General features: G+C 38.6%; 1 protein-coding gene across 2 annotated transcripts in view; it reads left to right on the forward strand.

Annotated features, from left to right (window-relative positions):
- The first annotated feature begins 642 nt into the window (after positions 1–642).
- Positions 643–16,256, forward strand: part of LOC149087081 (uncharacterized) — a 76,221-nt gene continuing 60,607 nt past the window's right edge. The window contains exon 1 of one of the 2 annotated variants that reach the window (XM_089231313.1): positions 643–1,239. The gene's annotated coding sequence lies outside the window, so the exon portion shown is untranslated. Of the gene's footprint in view, positions 1,240–11,413; positions 11,651–16,256 lie in introns of those variants that run through there. The other variant, XM_089231312.1, reaches the window with a different exon arrangement.

Genomic DNA, 16,256 nt, shown 5'->3' on the forward strand with positions numbered 1-16,256 from the left:
AAGTAGCCATCGTTAATCTGCAGTATGCATATCTGTGTTGTGTTGATATCTGCGACGTTTCTGCGAAAACTTTTTCGTTTGGAAATTTTTCTAAGTGCCCTTTATGCATCCCAGCGATTTCTTTATCAGAAATGATGATAATTACTTTGAAGTTAATGAAAACATCACAGAAATGTATGAGATTTTCCAGGTAATACATTGATCAAAAATTCAAGAAACATTCAAATAATTGGAATGCTTAATGATTAAATTCAGTTCATAAATAAATGATAATTATATTATTTTTTATTTATATATGTTATCATTGAAACAAAAAAAATCTACAAGGAGTATACAAAGAGACTCTTTGTAAGAACTATCTTTCCAGAGAGAAAAAAATTTCAACACACAGTTTTTGATAGTTTTCCGATTAATGAACATACGGTCAGCATCCAATCGTGAGTAAATGTAGAATCTAATGAATCTGATGAGTAGTCAAAAAGTTCAGAGTTCTTGATGATAAAAAGCCATTAAGCAAGCTAATCAGGTGGATCTGGCTCGAAAAGAAAAAATTAGTTCGGGGGGGGGAGAAAAACAAACAAGATTTAATGCTAACGATATGCAAGAAGTAGAACACTTTGGTTTTAGAGACGATTTAACATTGTTTTCTGAGAAAAATGACTCACAACGAATCATCAGAGAAGTCTTTCAAGTCACACAAACCAATAATTTTTTTTTATCCGAATTTCTTATAGATTGAAATTCAACTCAGCAAATCTTGCTTCATCATTACTCTTCATGATGAAATACATCAAGATCATTGCCTGGACATAGTAGAGCACAAAAACAAAAACAAAAAATGCAAATTAGATTACCGACAAGATAACGGGGGAATTGCTTTCTGTTATTATTCCTTCGCTGAGTCCGAACTGGAAAAGATTTCAAAAAAAAAACTAGGTTAGAAACTCACACGCTACAGTCGAATGAGTTTTTCATTTCTTTCAACACAAAACTCTCTCGGACTTTATTATTGCTGTTATTATTCGAAAAATAAGTCGCCACTCAAACAGCCAGTGATTTCGGCCAAGAAAAGACACAAGAAAGAAGCTTCTCCCCTCACGATAAATATGTTTCCGGTGCGTCCGATGTAAAGGAGGATAACCGATAAACACGTGTTGGGTTCAAAAAATAAAAGGATTACGTTGGACTGGACTTCGTCAAGAAGCCACTTGAGCGAGATGCCGGAAGAAGTGATTTTCCGTGAGTATTTTGGTATGTTCTAAAACGTATTTCGATGCATTATTTTGCAACGAGTCGTAGGCGTATGTTCCACTATTTTTCTGCAAATGTTCCACTATTTTTCTGCAAATGTTCCACTATTTTACTACAAACATCCCATTATTTTTTCTGCAAACATCCCACTATTTTGCTGCAAATATCCCAACACATTATTTTGGTACAAATATTTGATAATATTTTTTGCTACAAATGTTCGAGTATATTATTTTGCTAGAAATATTCGGATATATTATATATATTTTTTAATATTTCACTATATTGTTTTGAACATTAGAATACATTATAATAATGCTATAAATATCGCAATACATTATTTTGTTTAAAACATCGCAATACATTATTTTGTTTAAAACATCGCAATACATTATTTTGTTTAAAACATCGCAATACATTATTTTGTTTAAAACATCGCAATACATTATTTTGTTTAAAGCATCTCAATACATTATTTTGTTTATAATATCACAATACATTATATTGCAACAAATATCTCAATGCATGGAAAAAGTAACTCAATGCATAATTTTGATAAAAAAAATATTCCGATACATTGTTTTTCTACAACTATTCCAATACATTATTTTACTAAAAATATTCCAATACATTATTTTACTAAAAATATTCCAATACATTATTTTACTAAAAATATCCCAATACATTGTTCCGCAAACAATATTTCAACAGATTATTTCGCAAAAAATATTCGAATACATTGTATTGCAGCAAATATCCTAGTCAGCGCCCGCCAATCCGCATCCAGATGCATGATTCACGCATCAAAATTCAATTTTACTCCCATAAGTTGAGGAGTGAAAATACTGATTCAAATTTTAGGTAACTTTTTTAATATTATTAGTTATTTCTTTGTTTTTCATACAAAAAGATACCCGCCCCCATCTTCACAAAACTACCCCTTAAAATTTTGAAGAGTGAGAAATTACTTTTCAAAATTAATTGTTTCGGATAACACTGATCCTAGTGTATAATTTTGCTACAAATACTCCAATGCTTCAAGTATCCGAATAGTGAAATAAATATCCCAATGCATAATTTTGCTGCAAATATTCGAATTCATTATTTGGGGGGGGGGCACGGGTTGTCCAGTAGAAGGGAGCCATTTCAAGTTATTAGGGGGGGGGGGAGTACATAGGCCTATGACCAAAGAAAAAACCAGATGTGTAAAGCATCTTTATCTTTATCTGAAACCGACTATAGCTCAGGCCTACCACAATGAAGTGATTTTCTACCCTTTATGTGTAAAGCATCTAAGTGAAATATGATGAGCAAAAAATTTTAATAATTTTTAGAATCCAGAACTATCAGTAGAAAACCTCATTAGAGAGAGACTGACGGCTATCTAGCCCGAGGGTTCAAATATCCATCTTATTTATAAAATTTTTGTACGTTATAAATTTCTGCAGAAATCAACTTAATAAATAGATGGATGTTTTGGGAGCCGTAGTTAAAACGACAAGAAAAATGTATGATCCAAAAGAGTGACCATGAGAGAAAAAACTGATTTAAATAATACAAAAATACGTATATGTCGACCTTACGTGGTTTGAGGTGATTTTTACAAGAACATTATTCACGTATTAAGAGCTGTTTATGAGTGTCGTAAATCCCAACTCACGTGAAGGTCATGAATACCATTTTAAATAAGTTATTGATGTGAGTAATTATAATAATGATGATTGATGATTGTTCGTGAGAGAATAATTAACCGTTTCTTTGCACCAAATTCTTCATCATCTTCCCAGTTGATTAATAAATAAGCCTTTCTCAACGATTATTTATGAATAATACCCCGACTGATACATAATGTTAATCCTTTAGATCTAAAATTATCGGAAACCGTTGAAACTGATTCTTTTTTGTTTTAAGGTATCCGAATACGGTTCGAGAGCACTATTCTATAAAATGGTGTTGGAGTGAACGTTAATAGCATTTTTTTTGATAGAAAGTGTCTCGAAATGGAGGAAACAGTAAACAAATTTTGGTCTACCTATGTCATTTTCGATTAAAAAGAATTTTTATGTCAAATTTTAGGTAAAATTCACGTAATATTCGAAAGACGATTGCAAAAAATTTTGTTAGTGAAATGTTTTGTTGCGTTTTCACATTACATTTAGCTAGTGGTGTTGCAGATTATGAACCAAAATTTGAAGGATTGCATGATATCCGGGGGGGGGGGGGGGGTTCAAAGGTTATATGAGGCAATCATCACTGAGCCGAAATCGCTGAAGCTATAAATATGAAATTTCATTAATATTACAATATATTTTATGACATAGAGGCTCTCTAAGACGGGATTTCTGGAAATTCAACCCTTCCAAGGCGAGGCGGACAGATGCGTATTTACACGGGGGTGGGGGCTTAGCGGGCTATAGCCCAAGGCAGCAAGTTTGGAAGGGCGGCAAATTTGAGGACTGAGTGGTAAAGAAAACTATTAGAATGGGAGAAGCGTGGTAAAAAAGTTTTTTTTTTTGCGGTAAAGCCATAGGTCTGCCTCTGCCTGGGGAGCGGGCTACTTCTGCCTAAGTCAGTGAATGACCAAACGAGTGCCTAGAGAGCGAGTGGCTAGGTCAGTAAGTGACCAAAAAAGTTACCTAGAGAGTTTCTGAGCATAAGAGTGACCTAGGGATCAAGGGACCAAGCCAGTGAGTGACCAAAAGAGTGTGAGTGAGTGAGTGAGTGACCAAGGAAGTGTGAAAGCATGTGAGGGACTAAGAGAGTGAGCAATTAAAGTAGTGACCCAAGGAGTTTACGAGCATGGGAGTTGATCTCGAGAGCGAGAAACCAGGATAGTGAGTGACCAAACGAGTAACCTAGAACGTGTTCAAGCACGAAAGTGACCAAAACAGCGTATGGGCATTTGAGTGACCTAGAGACAGAGGTATATTTGCAGGGGCAGGGGTCAAGAGGGTTATGGCGCAGGGCTGCAAATTTGAGTCAATAAAATTAGACTTGAATGAGAGAAGGGCGGTGAAATTTGTATAGCCTACAGGAGGCAAAACCATAAACACAGCTCGGGGGGGGGGGGGAAGGTTTATGAGAGGTTCAAATGTTATATAAGGGGAAATCATCGCCGAGCAATTTTCAGATTACCAAATCGACGAGAGCGAAGCCACGGGTAACAGCTAGTGTCTAATGAAACGAGTTTTTTGGCTTCACAGATTCAATAAAGTTTTAAATCCGGTCTGTATTTAAACATTTTCTCTCCCACAATCTCACATATAATACTTATTTAAAAAGACGAATAAATAAATATTTTCTTAATTTCACGCACGATTTCGTGACTTTCAGAGAGTTTGCGTTGTTGTTGTACGTACGTCATATGTATCCGTGTGTAAAAATAATATGCATAAATGAACATCGGAGCACCTTTGTGAAGCACACACCATCTTGTCGCTCCACCCATAGCTGTATTTATTCAATACAATATGGCAGGTGGTTGACGACGACGACGACGCACCCTCCATTTTATTTTTAAATAAGGCAGAAATCTAGTTAGTGTATTGTATGTATCTGTTAGGGCGTCGGTCACACAAAACGCGCGATGCGAAATGAACCGAATAATCAATGGTGTGCTTGAACGATCTCGCGAACGTTCATGTTGTGCAGTATTACTAACTTTTGGTTTGAGGGGGAATTCCGGTATTAATATTTGCTGTTTCCTTTGCCCTCGTCCAACCCCGATCCACGAGCACCAAGATTAGTGGAGCATGGCTTCATTAATTATCATTACTCATTATGTTAAGTCGTACGTCAAGTCAAATAGCGCTATTTTGCTATCGAAATAAATGAATATGCTACGGTAAATTTGATAAAACCAGGTTATTATGCACATTGACCAGTTATTATAGTTATTATACATAATCACCGGCCATTTTGAAAATTTTGATGAATTTCCCTAGATTAATTGCCTTTTACCATAATAATCATACTCAGGCGTTTTCCTATGTCAAAATAATATATTGTACTAAATTCATCATATTTGCTGCTTATTGAGCATAATCGCCATTTCGTATTGGTAAATATGATAAATTTATCCCATTGCCATGATAAGATTTACTATTTAGATGACCATATTTGTGAACTAGAGTCTGAACCGGATTTAATGAACTCTGATTTAACGAATTTTTCCGAACTGCCCACAAGATCTGCGAACGTTACTCGAAGGAGGGCAGAAGCTGCTCCGTATGGGCAGCGCACTGAAAACAGCGCCAATTAAGCAACTGTTGAACTTTGAAGACTGGGCCATGACTGGCCAAATATCACGAGGCAGCTTTGAGTATTATGTGTGATGTATTATGTATATATCGTATATAATCGTTTTCACTGCCCGGGGAACCCAGAAGATTTAGGGGGGGGGGAGGGAACTCATACTTCTGGCACAACTCAATCGGTAGTAAATTGCTTAGGGCGATAGACCGGAATTGTGCTCGGTATGAATGGATGAATGAATGTCGAAATCTGAAATCGAACCTCGATATAACGAACTTTTATTTCAAAAATTTTACGATCGTGCCCCTGTTATACCTATGATATCAACATTTATCTGGCACTAATAAACAATAAAATATTTTCTCACCTCTTCTAAAAAAATTAATTTCGTAAAAGTTTTTGTTGGATGCCTCTTACACCGTTTTCCAAATTTCACTAGGCAATAACCGAAGGTGAGTGCGGAAGAGAAAAAATGGATACAGCTGAAATTTTTATAAGAAAAAAAATATATAGAACTAAAATTTAAGAAAAATATAAAATATAAAAATATTAATAGCTTTTTTCACGAGGCTTGGTATGATTGAGCGCACTTGGTACGATTTATCAGGAGAATGCATTGATTATAATTACTGTATATAGTTCACTAAAGAAGAACACAATTTTTTTACTTTATGTGCCTACTGGAAAAATCTGTCAATGCAATAGACAAAGAGCTGAAACCACGTTCAGCTGTATAAGGTTATGTATTTCTAATCTCTTGCACTCCAAAAACATCAGCTAGAAACAGGCCCGTAGCCAGAAATTTCGTTCGGGGGCGGGGGGGGGGAACCATTTTCATTTTAAGGAGGGGGGGGGGACCAAAGTGGTAGAACAGTCGATTTGGCCATCTTTTTTCCTTTTTTTCGGTCATTTTCCTCACATTTCCGGGGGGACCAGACCCCCCCCCCCCCAACCCTTCCCTCGCTATGGCCTTGGCTAGAAAGCACTAAACTACTGTCAAAACTATTTCAATTTTTTCAATGTTTATTGTGGTCAAGGAGTGTAACAGTTCCCCTACCCGTGTGTTTATTAATTTTACCAGGTAAGCTTGGGTAATTACTGCTAATTATCGGTAAAAGTGATAATTTTTTTTGTATTTATCAAATTTACAAACGACGCTTGGGTAGTATGCATTCGTCGGTAAAAGTGATAAATTTATCAAACTGACTGAGATGATTGGCAATTATACATATAATTCATAACATTTACCTAACATCTATAACCCCAGAAACAAAAAAGCAATATAGAAAATGACCATGGGAAAAAAACAAACTATTCGAGAAATGATTTCTTGAAAAATTACAACTGTTTTCCGTCCATAACATTGCAATATTCACCGTAAACATATCAGAAATTACTGAAATACTTGAATCGAATGAGAAATCATTAACATCAATAAACATCCTAACCTAACACTATCTTAAATCACATCCGGGAACTTCCTTCATACCACAAGGAAGTTGTCTTTCGAAGAAATTTAAGAAAAACCAAAGAAATTCGAAAGTGTTTCTCTCTCTCTCTCTCTCTCTTCAAATTCCGATGTATTTTAGGATAAGGAAGTGAATGTATAATTGGTAATAACATAAATTATTTAACCGTTAAATAAGGAAAAGAAATCTAGAAATTTCTATTAGACACGCTCGATTTGATCGCTGCGAGAGGAGATTTTCGCTCTCTTGTCATCGGACCATGACTCCTTTTCAATGTACGTTTGTGCATTTTCCCCTCGCTATATAATACCTGTGTGTTGTTGTTTATTGTTTCCGGAATAGCCAAGCCTCCTCTTGTTCTTTCCTCTTCCCATAGTAGTAGTAAAAGTAATTGCCTTTTCGTACTCTGAAATCCTCTTCTCACTCTTCAAATATCATAACATCCGCTTTGAAAGTATCGTGTATCGGTGAAGGTGTTTTCTCTCGATAGTCTGGATGGTGTCTGTCTGATCTAATGTCTGATGTTTGCGCTGTTTCCTCCACGATTGTCTGAGTATTTTATAGATTTCTGAGCACGAAAGGAGTCATTACCGTGAGGAAGGCAACGTGAGAGGATCAATGGCTTTGGCGGCTGTCTCAAAACACCTCAGGTTGCTTAGATCAGTGTTTCCTCAACCTAACCTTCCCGTGGCCCCCTTTGGACAAAAGTTTCCATCATTTTCTTCTCGTGCCCTTCCCCTTCGTTTTATTCACGGCCCTACCCCTCATCCGATATCGAGACCCCCTTTTACTTATCGAATTGAATTTAATCAAAGCTAAATTGATAATGAAGAAAAATTTTCTAAATGAGAGGGATCTCTAGAACCCTGGGTCAGGCACGGATCCAGAAGACGGGTAGTCATCCCTCCCAAGAGCCGAATTAAATGTGAAAAATAGGTCTGTGCAAAATGTGAGACGATAAAACGAACCTACAATCGTCCCTTCTGAGAGATCACCCTGGGTCCGAGCTTACCCCTGAGCTAAAGTTCAGCGCGCTTCCTTCTTGGGGGGGGGGGGATTGTATGCATGGCCATCTCAACATTAGGGGTTACCGGACCGAGCAATTTTCTAAAACCCAATACTTAGCTGGGAGTAGCAGCTTTCATATTAACGATTTCCCCATTAAAAAGTCTCGCCACAGAGAGCAACAGGCCTACAACGGTACAATTATTCAATCATTACACTTCACCTATTGTTTGAAAAAATTATGGCAGATGCAGCATTACACATAACAAGTATTAAACCAGAAACAAAACTTCACGTTAGGTTCACAACACGCACCCGGACAATCCGGCATGTACTGATTCGTTAAAAATTCCGTAGAGGAATGTGTACGACATACATGTACGGTTAAGTAGTAGTAACAGCTTATATGTTTACAACTTATATTCGAAGATTATGATACCAGATCTCATAGTGTAGGCCCCCGTGTCATGTCCACATGAGCCTATGGGTCAAGATGACCCTGGTTCTATAGACATGTATGGAAGTAGTCACATTTTTTCCTTCAGATATTTCATATCAAAGCTTCATTTCTTCACAGTTCGCTATGAACTTTTTCGCCAATTGTCGCGGCTCCCCTTTCATCACATTTTCACCCGTGGCCCCCTTGTTGCAGAATATCCTTGTACCGCAGGGGGGGGGGTATAGTCCCAGATTGAGAACTACTGGTATAAATGACAGGAGAATAAAGCAAGCAGACATGTGGCGATAGCATTTACAGACCTTAAATTTCTGTTTCATTAATGAATTTTTCTCATTTTAAAACAGCCCTGTGCAAGTACATGTTAGTCCCCCCCCCCCATGGATATGAGGCCCTCGCGCAATGCCCACACTAGCCCGTTAAGATGGCCCTTGTTCTGTAGACTACTGTATTGGATTCTGAAAGTAAGTAACATCTTCCCCCCACCATATTTCAATCGAAAGCTCTAATTCTTCACCGCTCTCCGTGGCCCCTTACACCACCACTTGTTGTGGATCCCTTTTCCTTTTCATGTGATTTTCACCCGGGCCAACCTTAGAATATCTCAGGACCACAAACAGGTTATAGACCCAGATTGAGAACCACTGTGCTCTTCATTGGTCCGCGGACCGGTGCGGGTAACTTCCAATTTGTCCGCCAATTATGTCTCTTATTTATTTATATTTTGCCGATCCTCCAAATTTTTCAACTACTTTCAACGGTACACAGTTGCAAAAAAAAGTTGAAGAACACTGGTTTAGATGTATATCTTATATTGCTCGGGCCCACATAGGATTTAACTTCAGTGAAACCGCTTTTAGCCGTGTCACCCCCCTTCAGTTTCATGAATAACGGTACTGTCAGTGAAAAATTACGGACCATAAAAGTTGGCCCTATAGGAAGTTTGTCCCCCCCCCCTCCCCACTTTAGAGAGTTTTTATTGCATGTCTGAACAATCTCAATCTACATTCAATGAGATTTATCTAAAATCAGTATTAAAAAAGAATAATTTTCTTTTTTCCACCGATATATGGGTTCCATATCTTGTCAGGGGAGGACCCTGTCTAGGGACCCGACTGTATGATGTGAGGAGGGGCGTATGCTTGAAACATTGATTATTTATCGTTGTTAAGTTCAATGCCGAGTACTGTGGGAATAGTTTCGGGGTAGAAAAAAATTGTCGTTATTGTGGAAGGCTACCGCTTTATAGATGTGGACTTTCAGAGAAGTATCACTTTATACACCAGTGTTTCCCAAACGGTATGCCATGACACATTTTTAGGATGCCGTAAGATATCTCAAGGACAAGGTTTTTTTGAACATGGTAATCTAGCCGTGATTTTCAACTACGATAGTTTAGGGATTGCAATTGAATATGGCACGTTGTATGCCGGGTGCATAGGTAACGGGGCGTGTGATATTTTACTGGCGAACCATTGATCCTAGAGGAGGTATACTTCCAATTAGAAAAAATATCCAAGTAACGTGTAGAGCTCAGATAAGTCATTCACGTTGCAAGTGGTTGTATAGTTATTAAAATAAAATAAAAATAATAATTTTTTATACGGTCCCCGTGTGCCCAAAAACCCAGTTAGAAAGTCGTTGCTCTGACTCTTCTGTTGTCAAAAAAAAAAAAAAGTCCACTTTCACATTAGTGCATTATTCACTGAGATATTCGAATTCAAAAATCTGAAGAAAGTTGGAAAAAACAGAGCAGCAATAACATGCGGGTAAAGCGATCTACAGGCGTTTAATGTTGTATTTTCCTATAGGAAATATACCTTTTCTGGATATTATACAAAGGTGAGCTCGAATAAAGAAAAGCCATCAGGTTTCCACCAGGAATCGAACTCAAGACATCTTGAAAAACAAGGCAAGTGCTCTGCATATACACAACTGGAGACCTGACCCTGCCTTTCTTATTTCACGCACTGTGGCATGAGGCGCTGCATTAGTAGCCTTCCGTAGGCAGGGTCATATCTGCAGTGGTGTATATGAGTTGTAGTGAACGCACATTTTTCACTACTACTTATATGGTAGCGCATTTACCCGGTTTGCAACATGTCCTGAATTCGATTCCCGGCGGACGCCAGATGACTTTCCTTTATTCGAGCTCACCTTGGCATAATATCCAGAAAAGTCTACTTCCTTGATGTATTGGTCAGAGAGAAAGCCGCACCACTCTCTACTGCGATAGTTACGTGTATTTCTCTTAATTCGATATGACTTTTATATCGTTAGAAAATTTCGTAACCCAGTCGATATAAAGGCTTCCTTATACGACCTTCGAGAAATATCGATCTTCAATTATCTCATTGATTTTTTATTTACGAGAAGATAATTTATGGTTCTTCCCTATTGGGAATAATGAAACCGAACTGTTATCTATTCTACATCGAAAAGCGAAGATTTATCGACCACCCCTGAAGAAAAAATACACACATGAAAATATAGAAGAGTAGTCACAAAGAAGAGCGAACGAATAAAAGACTTTTAAGAAAGCGAGATATCTCGGCAATGCCAGTGGCATGGTTAATATTTGGTCCCCCCCCCCATTTATCCGAATTACCTTTCAACCGGCTGATCTTAAGTCCCACATAACCTGGTTCAGAAGTTTAGAGAGATCTTACTTCGATAGTTGCGCGTTTTTCGTTCAATTCGATATCACTTTTATATCGATAGAAAATTTCGTAACCCAGTCGATATAAAGGCTTCCTTATACGACCTTCGAGAAATATCGATCGTCAATTATCTCATTGATTTTCTTTACGTACACAGGAGATAATTTAAGGTTTTTTTCCTCCATTGGGAATAATTAAACCAAAGATCCATAATCGATTCCACACGGAAAAAGCGGAAATATCTATCGACTATACTACCATCACTGAAGGAAAAATACACGCGCAAGAGTATTCAAGAAGAGCGAGCGAACGGCAGCCAGTTGCGTCAACGACGCCGGTGGGGATCGGTATCTTAGCAACGAAGAACAAAATGGCTGCCGCCACGGTTTTGCTTCTCCACACTTCCCGTTATTACTCCATTGACCAGCTGTCGCATGATCCACACTGCGTCAGAACCAACAAAAACCCACACACATACATTTTTCTCTCGGAGGCGCGCGCTTACGCCACTGTGGCTTTTTTTTCGGCGGAAAGATAGTTATCCTTGAAACAAGGTCAGCTTTCTTATTGAAATACTTGTGTGTATATAAATTATTTATATTTCTATGTTATCTTTTTTTTTTCCTATTCCATTTGTTATTTTTCTCCACCGGCAGAGTTCGCTCTGGATCATATTTTTCTGGATTTCCAATGGTCCACGCTGACCGGTGACGTCAAATAATTTATGTATACATACAAACACGTATTATTATTATTATTATTGTATACATCCCCCCCCCCCGGAATAACAGCTGTAGGCTGTGAATAGTCGGTTTAAGACACCGGATATTACTTCATCATTTATTGTAAGTTTTTATCATTTAATTTACTTGTTATTCATGGCGTATGTCATTGGTTCCAGTTGTGTATTATATATTCTTTATACCTACCCATGAACTGAATTTCTCTTTGTCGAAATCTCATGGCTATTCATGATTTATATAACCTTGGAATATACATTCATGAGATCATATTCATGAGTTTTATTTTTTTGATGAGTAAATGAATGCCGATGCATTTTTCGTGTTATACATTTTTGCTCCATAAATTCCGAAACCATATGGCGGCGTATACGAAATGAAAATATATCTAAGCCTATCGATTTATTCTAATTTTTATTGCATTATAAATATAGTCTGTGCATTTCTTGGTAGATATTGTTCTGGAATGTGCGTATGTATTGAGAGATATAGTTTTTACGTGAATTTTTTCATGTGAGGAAGCATGTAAACATTATTCCTACTCTTTAGTTAGTGTCTGAAACAGCAATGGTTTGCACATGGGGGAGGCTGTCAACGCTCAGCCTATATTTATTTCAGGCAAAATTTAGTTCTGAGGAGCCCGGGAAAAGGTTTTGGCCTGGGTGCGAATTAGAGAATTTTGGCAACTTTTCTATTTAGAAATGCTATTTTCCTTCCTATCAATGCGAAAATTCGCCCCCCCCCTTCCGAGAAATTACATTAGGCTTTTATTGCTTGCATAATGAAAGATTATGGCCCATGGGGGGATTGGACACATGGCCACCGTTTTCGTAATTAGCACGACATTCTAACCTTTCTTAAATCGACCCATTGACCCTTTTGGACCCATTGACCCTTTAATTTTTTCCTCTGTAAAAATTCTGGGATTCCCCTGTACTTATAATACATACGTAAGTACCTGTACCGTACTTAGGAACAGGGAACAACAGTATATTTGCTTTGATGAAATCAGCGTAGTTAATTACTTCAGGCTCAGATTTTTTTTTTTTTTTTGTCATCGCCTCTGTTCCTGAGCGATCTCATAGGATTCCTACATTGTACTCTTAACCCATTATCATCCCTTTCCAGGTACTTTTCAACACCACTTTGGAAAACAGTGTTGTAGACTGTAGAACCGGGGTGCATAACTTTTTCTATCCGCGGGCCAGATATGCGGTAATTCTGCTACTTTGATCATTTTTGTCGCACCACGGTCATTTTCTGCACACGAGGGCTAATTAGACCGGGACCTACAATTTATTGCCGATTCCGAACGGCAGGCTTGTTTTTTATACTCGTCGAGAGGTTGGTGCGCTAACTCCTCGATGGGGGACTCCCTGCGGTAGCAATTTTTGCTGCGGTCATGTCGCCATTTTTGTTGTACCCCTGTGTCAGGAAAGTTTGCTGACAAGGACGAACCGGGTATCGAACTCGCGATACCTCTAAACATCCTTTGGCACTTTAGGCGAGTATCTTACCGACCTGGGCTACCGCGCCCGTAATTCTGCTACTCACGGGCCAGAAACTTCCATGTGGTGGGTAACCATACGAGCTGTATTTTACGGGACATACTCGTAACTATGGTCGTCCCAACCTTTTCGTATAAATGTCCCGCTTTTTCCCTTATTTTCAACGAGACTTGCTTGAATTTTTGAGATCAAGAATTAAGGTAATTTTTATGACTTGAAAGTTATTGTCTTTGACAATTTTTTTTAATGTGATTTCCAACTTTACTTGCCTTTGACAATTTTTTCTGGCTGTGATTGGTACAATCACATTTGAAAATTTCTTGGCTATAATTGGCAACTTTATTTACCTTTGAAATTTTTTTGGATGTAATTCGAAACTTTACTTGCCTTTGAAAATTTATTGGCTGTATTTCGCAACTTTACTTGCATTCAAAAATTTTTGGCGACTGTTGGTAATAACCCGTATGGATTGTGATTTACCGTATTTTTATAATGGAAACATGACCAGTTTAGGCATTATGTTGGCATCGTATCGTGTTGCGTGCATTGATACTTTTTTACCGGACCACCTCTTGCGAGCCGGATGGAACCTCTTGGCGGGCCGCATTTGGCTCGCGTACCGAAGGTTGCTCATTGTGTACCCCTGCTGTAGAGAATATGTATTTGTTACATATTTCCAAAGTTTTGCCTAGACCAGTGATTTCCAATTTGTGATCCGTGGAGCTCTTAAGGTTCCTTGATTATTTTCCAGGGGCATCGGAAGTGCTCTACCGTAGACCAGTAGGTGGTCGGTTCGTGTAGGATATTTCTGTGATCAGATGGCAAAATGCCACAAGTCACTTTTGCCAAAAAAATGAGTTGTCCGCATTCTGGAGTCTCGTTCGTCAAAATTTTGGAAGGTGACTAAATTCCATCTCTTTCGGTTTATGAGGAACCAATGGAGGCATATTGCAATTAGTCAATAAGCCACAGTATAACATTTTTACAAAATTTTGTTTACAAATTTGCCCTCGTGAAATTTTGAAAAAGTGGCATTACATTTTGTCATCTGAGCACAGATTTTGATTTCTAACTTAATCCAGGGAGTACTCTGACCTGTGATGCAAAACACTGCTGGTGCTCGAGCACTCAAAGCACCTCCAGCTCTATACACACTTCATGGCTGGTCTAGGGAAATAAAATAATCAGTATATTTAGTGAATACAAAAAGAGATCTGAGGGGGGGGGGGGGGGGTTCCGACACAAAAACTGATTCTAATAAGCACTCCACGAGGCAAAAGGATGGAAATCACTGCTTTCGACCATGTATATTTTTCAGATGATTACAGTAACATTTATGTAATTTCAAGAACGATATCAAGAGTAATTCAATCCATAAAATGTGAAATTACCTCAAAGATTCCCTGAAAAACGCGAATTACGTAAACGTGGATACCTCAAAGGTTTCACAAAGATAAATGCGTGGAGAAACTATGGTCTAATCGAAGGGTCTTCATCCTTTTTCGACTTGCGAGCACTGCCAATAGAGCACCCTTTACGGCAACTTTGGCATACTTATGCCTGAAATCTGAACCTATTGTAATCCTTGAATGCAATTTTTACAGGGCATTTAATTGAAGCGTTGATCAAGTGCTCGCGAGCGCGAAATCGACCCCCGAGCACTCTTGATGCTTCGAGGAACACCATAATGCTCGTGAGCAACAGGTGGAAGATGGCTACTTCAACTCGCTATACGCAAATTACTGCTATTTACGAGTTGGGTTAATATGAAGGCGTCATCTTCTATCGGTGGTCGCTTCAAAATTGTTAGGAAAAATATATTTTCATCCATATTCTTTCCCCGGTTCGAACCTTGGACTTGACGGTAACCTTTACGGTGGTAGCCGAGCATCTTAGCACCACGCCACTCGGACGCTGGCTGGCAATGAGTGATCTAATCTTATTTTTCCAGAAAGTGGGTGATATTGCTCCAAGGTGGAGCGCTAAAACGTACCGGGAAGGGGAAGCGACAGGGATATTATATAGACACTATAGATATATATATTATTACTAGAGTCGAATCTCGTTACAACAAACTCCAAGAGACAGGTGAAATCACTTCGTTATAACGAAATTTCGCTATAAAGGAATTTCACGTTTTTGCATTGTTCCTATGTAAGCTTATCTGGGGGATTAGAAAAACCGTTCGTGTTAAAAAGAGATTTTTTCACTATAACAGTATTCGTTAAAACTGTATTATTATTATTCTGTGGAATATTGTTACCTATACGGTTTCTCTCAAGTAGGTAGGTACTGGAAAACCTTTTTTCTGTCAAGGGTGGGCCGTGAATTCTCTTTGGCAGGCCATGATCTGGTTCCGTTAGGAGAAGGAGGAGGCCATTTTTTTTTTTTTTTTTTGAATTAAAATGTTTTAACTCTGATCCAATGGGAAATAGCGAAGGTTGTGTGTGTGCATGTGTGCATTGGGCTTCACGCAGCTCTACGACAGTGAATTTCAAAAGGTTGTCCGCGGCCATCTGAGGGGTCCATAAGATGCATGTGTGCATTGGGCCTCACGCAGTTCTACGACAGTGAATTTCAAAAGGTTGTCCGCGGCCATCTGAGGGGGTCCATAAGATGCATGTGTGCATTGGGCCTCACGCAGCTCTACGACAGTGAATTTCAAAAGGTTGTCCGCGGCCATCTGAGGGGTCCATAAGATGCGTGTGTGCATTGGGCCTCACGCAGATCTACGACAGTGAATTTCAAAAGGTTGTCCGCGGCCATCTGAGGGGTCCATAAGATGCATGTGTGCATTGGGCCTCACGCAGCTCTACGACAGTGAATTTCAAAAGGTTGTCCGCGGCCATCTGAGGGGTCCATAAGATGCATGTGTGCATTGGGCCTCACGCAGTTCTACGACAGTGAATTTC

This window comes from Pholcus phalangioides, unplaced genomic scaffold (assembly GCF_987345545.1).
Source record: "Pholcus phalangioides strain wild (caught in Gottingen) unplaced genomic scaffold, Ppha-v1.0 ptg000004l_1, whole genome shotgun sequence".
NCBI classification, from domain to species: Eukaryota; Metazoa; Arthropoda; class Arachnida; order Araneae; family Pholcidae; genus Pholcus; species Pholcus phalangioides.